Source organism: Cavia porcellus, unplaced genomic scaffold (assembly GCF_034190915.1).
Source record: "Cavia porcellus strain 051 isolate PalLab524CR breed Dunkin Hartley unplaced genomic scaffold, mCavPor4.1 scaffold_16, whole genome shotgun sequence".
Lineage (NCBI taxonomy): Eukaryota > Metazoa > Chordata > Mammalia > Rodentia > Caviidae > Cavia > Cavia porcellus.
The window spans coordinates 14,285,827-14,295,549 of record NW_026947499.1 but is presented as its reverse complement, the minus strand read 5'-3'; the positions used below and the strand labels follow the sequence as shown (position 1 = coordinate 14,295,549).

Below are 9,723 nucleotides of genomic sequence, written 5' to 3'. Positions count from 1 at the left end.
AAAGCCCAACGACGTAGAGAAACTTACTCAAGGTCCCACAGCCAGCTCGGCACAGGTCCCCTGACTCCACGTCCAGGGCTGTTTCTCCTACGCTGCAAGCTGTGGCTCAGAACTGCAACCTTAACAGAGCTAGGACACGCGGGTAGGAGAGACGGCCTGTATTGCACAGAGGACTCTACCGTCCCTGGTCATCTGACCCAACACACAGGCAAATCCTAATTCTATACTTGACGGTATGATTTGACAACAGCTTCCTCCCTCTGCGCCTCCATTTTGTTATCTAAAAATGGACATGTTGATAATTTACTTTATAGGCGCTAGTACAAATCACTGATGGCGTCTGAGCTAGGTGTGTAAGTGTGTGTTGGTTTTCTTGGTGAGTGACCTTGGGGAAGAAGGTCACTTCCTGGGTCTTGGTTTCTTCCTTTTCACAGAGGAGTTAACCACCTCACCTGGTGGGGCATATGAGATGTATTTGGTAAATGTGGGCACCAGGCAGGGCTTGGCACATAGTATGTGCTCAGTAAAAGGTAGTTTGTGGGCCGTGCGGCACCATCGTGAGTGGCCCTGCTCGGGATCTGGCAGGGACAGCCTGGACACTGCAGCCATGCCGTGCTCACTCCAGACTGCCCCAGCCAGCTGGGGTAACCTGAGCCACCTCGCCCTGTCCCTGTCCTGGGCAGACACTGCCTCTGCTGCTGCCATTGCCTCAAGAATGAAAGAAAGGTCAGAGCCTAGGGAGGCAGGGCCTGCACGATGGAGGAGGGAGGGCTGCCCGGGGGCTGCGTGACCGCCCTGGCCGCTCTGCTCCCGGGGAGGCCGAACCGGCTGGGCCTCGCTGTGGCCCCCCGTCTGGCCTTGGCCTGCCAGCCTGCCAGAGCCGCCTCCCAGCCTGCCCCTGGGGAGGGGCCACCTGGTGTCAATTAAGCCCCAGTCACTCTGCACACCACGTCAGGCAGCTGATTAGTGCCGCTGGCCTCTCCAGATGGGGAGCACTGGCTGAGAGGGGCGACGCCACCATGGCAGGGTGAGGCCTCGCTGGAGCTGGTGAGTACCTGGCAGGGGGGCACCATGCCCCCAGCGAGAGGCTGGGCATTGAGAGGAGGGGGCTCCTTGGGTGCTTCCTTCTCCTGGGGTGTCTCAGGCCCCAGCATCCCTGACCCCCTTCACCTCGGCCTAACCTGCAGGGGACCCAAAGGGACCACACGCAGGCCAGTGTCCTTCCCCTCAGGTCACGCAGCTGCAGAGGCCCCCTCCGCACAGCGTCTGCAGGGGATGTGACGGTAGCAGAGGGCCCTGCCTGCAGGGGCTGAGGCTTGGGGCCTGCCTCCCCCTCCCCTGCCCCGTGCAGCCTGTGTGGCCATTGGAGGCCACACATGTCCCTTCAGCCTGCCAGCCCCAGAGCTCACGCTGTGGGGTGGCCTTGCTGGAGGCTGGCACAAGACCCCTGTGGGAAGCAGGCATGGAGTGGCTGCAGCATGGGAAGCTGCCACTTGGGGGGAGGCCACATGTCTTAGAATCTGGAGGTGCTTCTGGGGCCACTGGTTCAGCAGCTGACAGGGAAGGCTCTTGGCCACCTCCAGACTCCCAGTAGGGTGTCCATCCCAGGAGGGACCACCAGCTGCCTGTCCGTGGAACAGTCTTGGGGATGGAGTGGGGGTGCTGTCGGGAGAGGGACGGCTTCATGAAGTGAGCTGATTGGTCCGTGGGCTCTTGCTGGCTGTGAACTCAGAACCTTGGCTCCTAGCTGGAGAGGTTGCTTATCCATGACAGTGTGCCCGCACCAGTGCCACCTGGGAGCCTGCAGCCACCACCTACCAGGGGTGGAGCGAGGCATGCTGGGGACAGGTGGAGCGTTGCTCTGTGTGTGTGCACGCATGTGTGGTTGCACTTAGTGGATGATGGCTCTTTGGCAGCCACCCTGGGTCACTGCAGAGTTCTTTTGCCATCTGGGATGAGTGTGTCCCCAGGGCAGCACTCTCTGGCTCCACAGATGCAACTCAGGGAGTAAACTGGCGGACTTGAGTGCTCAGTCCCTGGACTATGAGTCTGTGAGGGTCGGAGGGGGGTTTCAGGGAGGGGACACCCACAGGTGAAGCCCAATTGCTTTATGGGAAATACTGGATTTCATTGCTTCATCCACAAGTATTCATCAAAGTCTCCTCCTGCTTGGCACCAGGGCCCAATGCTGGGGACCTAGTGATCCTAGAATTCATTCATTTGCTGAACGGTATGCGTCAGGAAACACTCACACCACTGGATCATGCACTGGAATTAGGCAGGAGATGTCAAATCCATTCACTCCTCTATTCCTTCATTTACTTCGTGGTATTTATTGATCAGCTACTACAAGCCAAGCCTGAGGCAGCTGCTACGTAGATGCATCAGTGCCCCTGATGCAAAAAATCATCATCTCTTTGGTTTTCCCCACTGGGTGCACATGGCGCCTGTGTCAGTAAGAAGCCAGGAGCTTAAGAAGCAGAAAGCATCCCATCTTGGGTCCCTTTACAGCAAGGGACGAGGACTCCACTTGACAGTTCCACTCAGAATGTCCCCGGTGTCCACATAGAGTTAGTGGCTTTTGCTAAAGCCTGGTGCTTGTGGCCATCATATACCTCCTTAGGCCTCTGGGAAGTATCCCCACCAGGACAAGACATGTCACCTATATCCCTGGTGTAACTTCCTTTTTCCAAAGGAAATTACTGTCATTCTGAGGATTCATCACCAAATGTGTCCACGGCACTCACCTGGATCATTAGTAGACACCAGAAGGGCATGATGTAGGCTTTGCCACGAGCCAGCCACATGCTAAGCACGTGGGAATCACCTGCCCTGACCTCGCCCGCCCTCAGGGGGCAGCCGCAGGCCTCTCCCGCTGTCGGGAAACTGAGAGGAAGGGCTGATCAGGTAACTCGCCCCAAGCTTTGTGATCCAAAGCCCATGCATTTAACCTGTGGAGCTGAGCCCTGCGAGCTCAGCCTGGATGTGACATCGGAAGCTTTCTACACACAGAATTCATATGGGTGACATGTGGGAGGGTGAACCCCCTTCCCGTCCTGGCCCAGATAAGGAAACACAAGACTGCAGAGTGCTTCTTACTGTAGCAGGCACACAGCACTTCAGCCCAAATGAGATTTTAGGAAGATGGATCAGAGCAGAATGTGCCAGGGTGGGCGTCTCACCCCCTCAGTTCGGGTTCCATTTAATCCCTTGCCCTTTGGAGATCCTGGGGAATCCAGGAAACCCACAAAACACTTTGGTATGAAGTAAAGCCCAGCTGCCAGGTGGGCAGGTGAGGATACCTCATAGGAAATGACAGGAATGGCCTTGAAGGTTTAGAGGGGACCTAAATAAGAACCAAGAAAGGCAGACACCCAGTAAAGGGAAGATGAAGTATGAACCCGGACTCCCACTCATCCATTCATTCAACAAACATTCACTAAGCTCTTACTGGGTGTGAGCATTTATCTAGGCACCAGGGCAGGGCATGAATATGGAAGGCAAAGTTCTTTCTGTTCTCTGAGAATGGACGCTCTGCACAGCCTGGCTGAGAAGGTGCCATATGAGCAGATCAGAGCAGAGGTCTCACAGAAGGACTGGAGCCCTCATGCGTCCAGCCAATGAATGGACAGAAGTTCCCACCATGCACCTGCCTGGGAGCTGGGCCACAGTAGTGAGCAGGCTGCCCCTCTGGCTCTGCGGCGTCAGTGTCCTCAGAGGCACAGAGCCTGAGATGTGGAATCTGTGCATTTGGGACCTGGGGAGTGTTTTCAGGAAGAGGATGTGGGGGCTGGAGGCGTCCAGTGGACAGGGCTAAGCAGGCCTGGCCTGCAGAGCTCTGAGAAGTGAGTGTGTCTCAGAAGCTGTCAGGCAGCCGTATGGGTATGGCCGTGTCAGGACATGGATCAAGTCGTCCCTGGTGGGGGGAGCCTTGGAGGAAGACCTAGTCCTAATTTCCCAAGCATGGCAGCAAAGATGCCAGCAGTGGGGCACAGGTGCACTGGCCTAGCAAATGATAGCTGGGTGGGACCTGCATGTCATCCACCATGGAGAATTTCTTGGCACTGTGGTGGAGACTGGCAAAGGCCAGGTGAAGATAACATGCAGGACAGGTGCATTGCCCCAGTGTGGGAAGCCCCGAAGGTCAAGGAAGCCCAGAAGGGGGCGCCAGACCAGGGTAGGAAGTGAGCAAACCTGCCAAGGATAGGTGGGGGCCAGGGTTTAAATCCTAGCCACCGCTTGCTAGCAGTGGACCTTGAACCAGCGGCGTCCACCTGGGAGCCTCTGTTCTCCTGGCCACTCAGACCTCGGCTCTGGAAGGGTGGGTAGGGGTTTGTGTGTAAGTCTCACAGCCCTGGTCCTGGGTGCTGGTGGCGGCAGGCAGTGTGGGTGTACTGCCCACCCATGCAGGGCTGTGTCTCTGAGGAATATCCGGGTCCCTTTCTACCAGACCCCAGGGAACCCCAGCAGGCTCCAGGAGAGCAGCCAGAAATGGCTGCCACTGCAAGGCTTGTACCTGGACAGGTGATCCCAAAGTACGGGGATCAGTGCTGTGGGCACCTCAGGAGGCGGCAAGGGTGTGTGTGGTCAGGGGAGTTGGAAAAAGGACTAGAAACCTGGAATTGGTCCCCAGGGGTCCCCACTGCATCTTCTTCACACATGTTTCCCTCTCTCCCAAATCCCAGAGCCTCAGTCTGAGCAGGACCACCTTCTCCAGATCGCAGGCCCCGTTCATTCACTTGTTCGTTCATTCACCCATGTAGGGAATATTTCTTGAATACGATGTGGGTGTTGGGCTCTGAGCATGCGCACAGGGACAGTGGTCCCTGTGGTGGCACAGCCCAGCTCACCGTGGAGCCAAGGCTGGGGAAGAGGACAGCCGAGGTCAGGGTCAGGGAGGTGCGGCTCTGAGGTGTCAGGTGAGCTTGCTGTGGCCTGAAGGAGCCGAGCCTGGGCATCAGAGGGGCAGCAGCCTGGTGGCAGGGCTCTGAGGACATGGATGTTGGCAGAGAGGGCGCCTGAGGTCCTGCCAGGGTCAGGTTGGTGGGAGAGGAAGTTGGGGAGGACCTGGGGATGATGTGGGACTCAGAAGATAAGATGCAGTGTGACAGGCTGCGTGTGAGGATTTGGGGAGGGTGAAGGAGCGTGTGTGTGTGTGTGTGTGTGTGTGTGTGTGTGTGTGTGTGTAAGGGTATGTCTATGAACACCGGAGGGAAGAGGCATTGAGGTGGCGTGTGTGGGGAGGCGTGTGTGAGGAGCTGGGGTGTGTTATGGGTTGTGCATATTCAGGGGTGTATCTGTGGACATGTATGGGTGAGCATAGATGTGTCAATTTGTGTGTGAGAACGTGGCAGGTGCGTGAGAACACGAGTGTGAGGGCCCCGTGTATGACGGCTGAGAGGCGGCTGCACTTGCATGTGTGAGCTTGTGTGAGCTTCTGTGCCTGGGAGGGTCTGTGTGTGCCACCGTCCTCCGTCACACCGGGCTCGTAGATGAGTCTTGAAGCCCCATTCACTAGCCCCAGCCTTCACCCAAACAGCGTTCCATTCCCAGGCGTCATTCCCTGGGGCCCTCCCAGCAGCCCCAGGAGGAGGCCTTCTGCCCACGGACACGTGTGGAAACTGAGGCCCGTGGGCACGGAGTGATGGCAGGAGGTCCTCCGAGGCACAGAAAGTGGTCCACGGCCAGATCCCAGTTCTTCAAACTCAGGGGCTTGCCCACCTAGTTAGACATCTTTTCAAAGCCTCCAGACATTCATCGTATTATTTCTCTTCTCTTTTGGATTCTGTTACTTCCCCGTGTTCTTTTTTTCTGTTTTAAATGCCATTCCTCCCCCGGGCTCCACCTTCCTTCTACTGCATTAGGAATAAATGAGGCCGTAACTCCAACACATTCCTCCACCCCGCTCCTGCCAAATGCATCTTTAAAAATCACTTTTCAATTAAGAAGAAAACTCTTCTGTAAATGTTTCGATCAAAGTGAGGCTCATTACTGAAGAATATACAGCTAGGGGAAGAAATGGGCTTGTGATGCTTACCGCATCTTCTACAAAACTGTGCATTACAAAGCGATATTTGATGCTTACAAACCAAAACAAAAGATTGCAAATAAAGACCAAGTATTTTCACAGGGTAGACCTCAAAGCGTACAAAAAAAATCAGTTTAAAGAAGCATCATTAGCCAGCAGCTCTCACAGATTCAGGCACAAAATGCATTCTGCTGCCCGCTTTGCTCCTGTGCACTGAACTCTTGCCCCAAAACAGCCTGCGACTTCATCACGGGCACCACTGTACATGGCAGTGGTCCCTCAGGTGCCCATTGGAATACGAGGTCGGTGGTGGCATATTACATTCTGACACTGCCAAGCAAATCTCGCAGGTACTGACTCACTCCCGACAGGGAAGTTAGCTGTGCATGGTCCTGAGCCTTTCAGGATCTAGGAAAAGACGCGGACTTGTGATGCTCACCTTGTCTTCTTCTACAAAATAGTGAATTTCAGAGAGGCATTTGATGTGCAAAATCTATGGCCTTTAGAACATCTAAGAGATTGAGACCATTCCTACCCACTCCAACACACACACATAGATCATCCACTTATCCAGCTATCTATTCAACCATCCATCTATTCATTCATTCACTCTGTTCAGCAGCTCTCCATCCATCCATCCATCCATCCACCCACACTTCCATTGAAGCCTCCAACCATCCCTCCACCCATCCATCCATTGAGTTTCTTATCAGTCAACACTCACGCATCCATTCACCTATCCATTTCACCCACTTAGCAATTTGCATATCCATTCCTTTGGCTCTGATTGGGATGCCCAAGACCACCCCTAAGCGATGATTCTCTACGAGGACTCAGGAGTCAGTCTATAGTTGCACTCAGGATTTATTGAAGTGAAAAGATACAGAGCAAAAAACAGAAAAGGAAGGAAAGCATGAGCCAGCTTCCAAGAATCTTCCCTGAGTGGAGTTACACAGGACACACTCAATTCCTGGTGCACCAAGTTGTGACAACACGTGTGAAATGATTCCTACCTGGAGGCTCACTAGAGACTGTGCAGAGTTTGCATGAGGATGAGGGGGCTGGTACATAGGCGGCCCTGCCAACACACACCAGAGTTCCAGCCGTCCAGATAAAACAGGTGTTCCCCGAATATCATATTGTACAATACAGGCATAGGGAACTACTCGTCAATTTTGGGAGTGTGGAAACCTTCCCCCACTTCAAGTTCCCAGACGCCAGCCAACCTGGACGCAGGCTTTCCTAAGAAGAGCAGCCTCTCTAAATAGTCTCACTGCCTGTCCTTCTCTGTCCAGCTTTTCCTCCCACCGTTCACAGACCCATCTTCCAGGTAGGCATGCACTCACCGCTCTGTCCATCTGTGTCCACGTCCACTGACTCTCTTTCCCTTCCTGCTTCACTGGCTCTGAGACCTCAGAGAGGGGTGAGACCTTCTCTACCTCCACCATCACGTTGCTCTCATTCTGCTGCTTAAAAATAGCTTCTCAATCCGTCTCCTCCATGGGCAGGGAAGGCCCTCTTGGGCAGGAACTGAGACTTACTGGGGATTCAGCTCCCCAGTGAGCCCCGTGTGGCTGACCGAAGCCTAGCCCGGCAGAAGGCACATGCCAGGGAGCCACTATTCTCCCAGGGAGGCCATGCAGGACTTTCCCAGCATCCCCAGCTGGGACCTTGGCCACTGCCAAAGTAGTGCCCCCAGAGTCCATGCACACAGATGGGAGGGAAGTCTCCTGGAGACTGTGTCAGAGTTAGCTCCGGGAGAGGACAGAGTCAAGGTGGCGGAGTCCCTTTCCTCCCTCTTTGCTGGCTCTTTGCATATCTCTCTGACTGTACCTCATCACTGTCACCCTAGCAATGACAACAGCAGGCCCTCGGTTCACAGTTTCTTCAAACTTTGCCACCCATATCTCATGGATCCTGCAGCCAGGAACTAGGAGGGTGGAATGATCTTCTGTCTCCCTAACCTATGAGGAGGCAGAGGATCAGAGAAGCCAGGCAGCTTCTCCACACACACACAGAACTGGCCTCACCCTCAGCCTGTGAATTCTCCAGTCCCTATGTGATTTGGCACATATTCTTGCAGACAGCTCTGTGCTTCAAGTGTGCCATAAAATATCTCCCCCCACCCCAGGACTTGGAATTGAACTCAGCACTGAGCTACATCCCAGCCTTTTTGCAGTTTTTATTTTGGGAGAGAGTCTTCCTAGGCTGCCCAGGCTGGGCTCAAATGAGATCCTCTTGCTTCAGCCTCCCAGACCACTTGGAATTACAGAAATACACTGTAGTGGGCATAAAAATACCTTCATGATAAAGCTGTTTAAATATGTGCCAGCATAAAAGCAAATATAAATTTTTCATTCTTCTATCTCACATGCTGCTCTAAAACCAAAACAAATCCAGGCATTAAATAGAATCACAATTGTGCAACCCAAAGCATTCATATTCAAAGGGTGTCTGTGATGGGCAGCCTGACGATTTGCTGAGACAAAATCGCCACTCACAATGCAAGTGAGGGACATACTGCCCAGAGGATTCTTTCTCTTTCTGAAGTGCTTAATTAGCACCGATTTGTGTTTCTTCCAGAGGGTTCTTTTGACATGCACGCCCCCACACCCGCCTCTGCTGTGCCGGCTTGATTTTCAACCACTTTCTCCTGCTGGCCCTGCTGTAAGTCCTCCATCCACACGGCATGGCGCCTCGTTCCTGGGCCCTCGGCAGGCTTGGAGAGGGCCATTGATTGCATCCCAGCCTCTCCTCATGATTGTGCAGTAATTAGAGTGGAGCCACTCGGGACAATTGCCAGCTTAACACAGGGCCCAACGGGCACCGGAGTCACGTGGGGTCATTGGTGATAAGATGGTTATCAGTTCGTCCACGAGAGGATGACACAACACCCTACAAATTCAAACACATAATTACAGCACAGTCATAATGTCTTACGGGCCCCGGGGATCCCAACTGGAGAAATTCAAATTCAGGTGCTTCGTGCATTATTGGAAAGTACGGATCAGAAGGGGGGGCTCAGATTAGGAATTCTGGGGGCTCTCAGGATTGATGCCAGGAGGACTAGAGAGGCTAAAGGGAGATAAAAGAGCTGAGAAAGAACAGGCAGGATATGAGCTTGGATGGCGGTGCCCAGGCACTTGGCATCAGGTTCCTTGCCCTCCCCAGGCCCCTAGGTACCGTCAAGGACATCAGCAGGCACCTAGGTAGGGGCAGACTTCTGCTGGTTTCTCAAGAGTGCAGGGATCTCTTGATTTGCCTAACCCTTGATTGCTTCACGGCTGCAAAGAGAATGGGAGAGCCGTCATTCCTGGCAGTGTACCTGAGTGAGTCAGAGTATTAGCAGAGGAGCTGACCACCCACAGTCTGAATTCTTGCTGCACAACTGGCCAACGATGAGACCAGAGGCGAGCCCTGGACACATCTGAGGCTGCTGGACCGTAAAAAGGAGAGTGGCATTAGTACCTCCCGATGGCTATTGTCAAAGCGGGACCCAGTAATATTTGCAAAGGGTTCAGGCAGTGCCTGGAGCCTTCCAGGTGCTCAGTAAATAAAAGCTACCACTGCTGCTCTTGCATACAATCATCGCAGGGCCTTCCAGCGCCCTGGCACTCTCCCTCCCTCCCCCCTCCCTCCATTCCTCTGGCTCCCAGCTTCCCCAACATGTGGATCCTGCTTTCTGCCTCTCAGGG

General features: G+C 54.1%; 1 protein-coding gene across 1 annotated transcript in view; it reads left to right on the top strand.

Annotated features, from left to right (window-relative positions):
* Positions 1 to 845: 845 nt before the first annotated feature.
* Nos1 (nitric oxide synthase 1) overlaps positions 846 to 9,723 on the top strand; it is a 168,146-nt gene continuing 159,268 nt past the window's right edge. The window contains exon 1 of the mRNA XM_013141712.3: positions 846 to 1,047. The gene's annotated coding sequence lies outside the window, so the exon portion shown is untranslated. The remainder of the gene's footprint in view (positions 1,048 to 9,723) is intronic.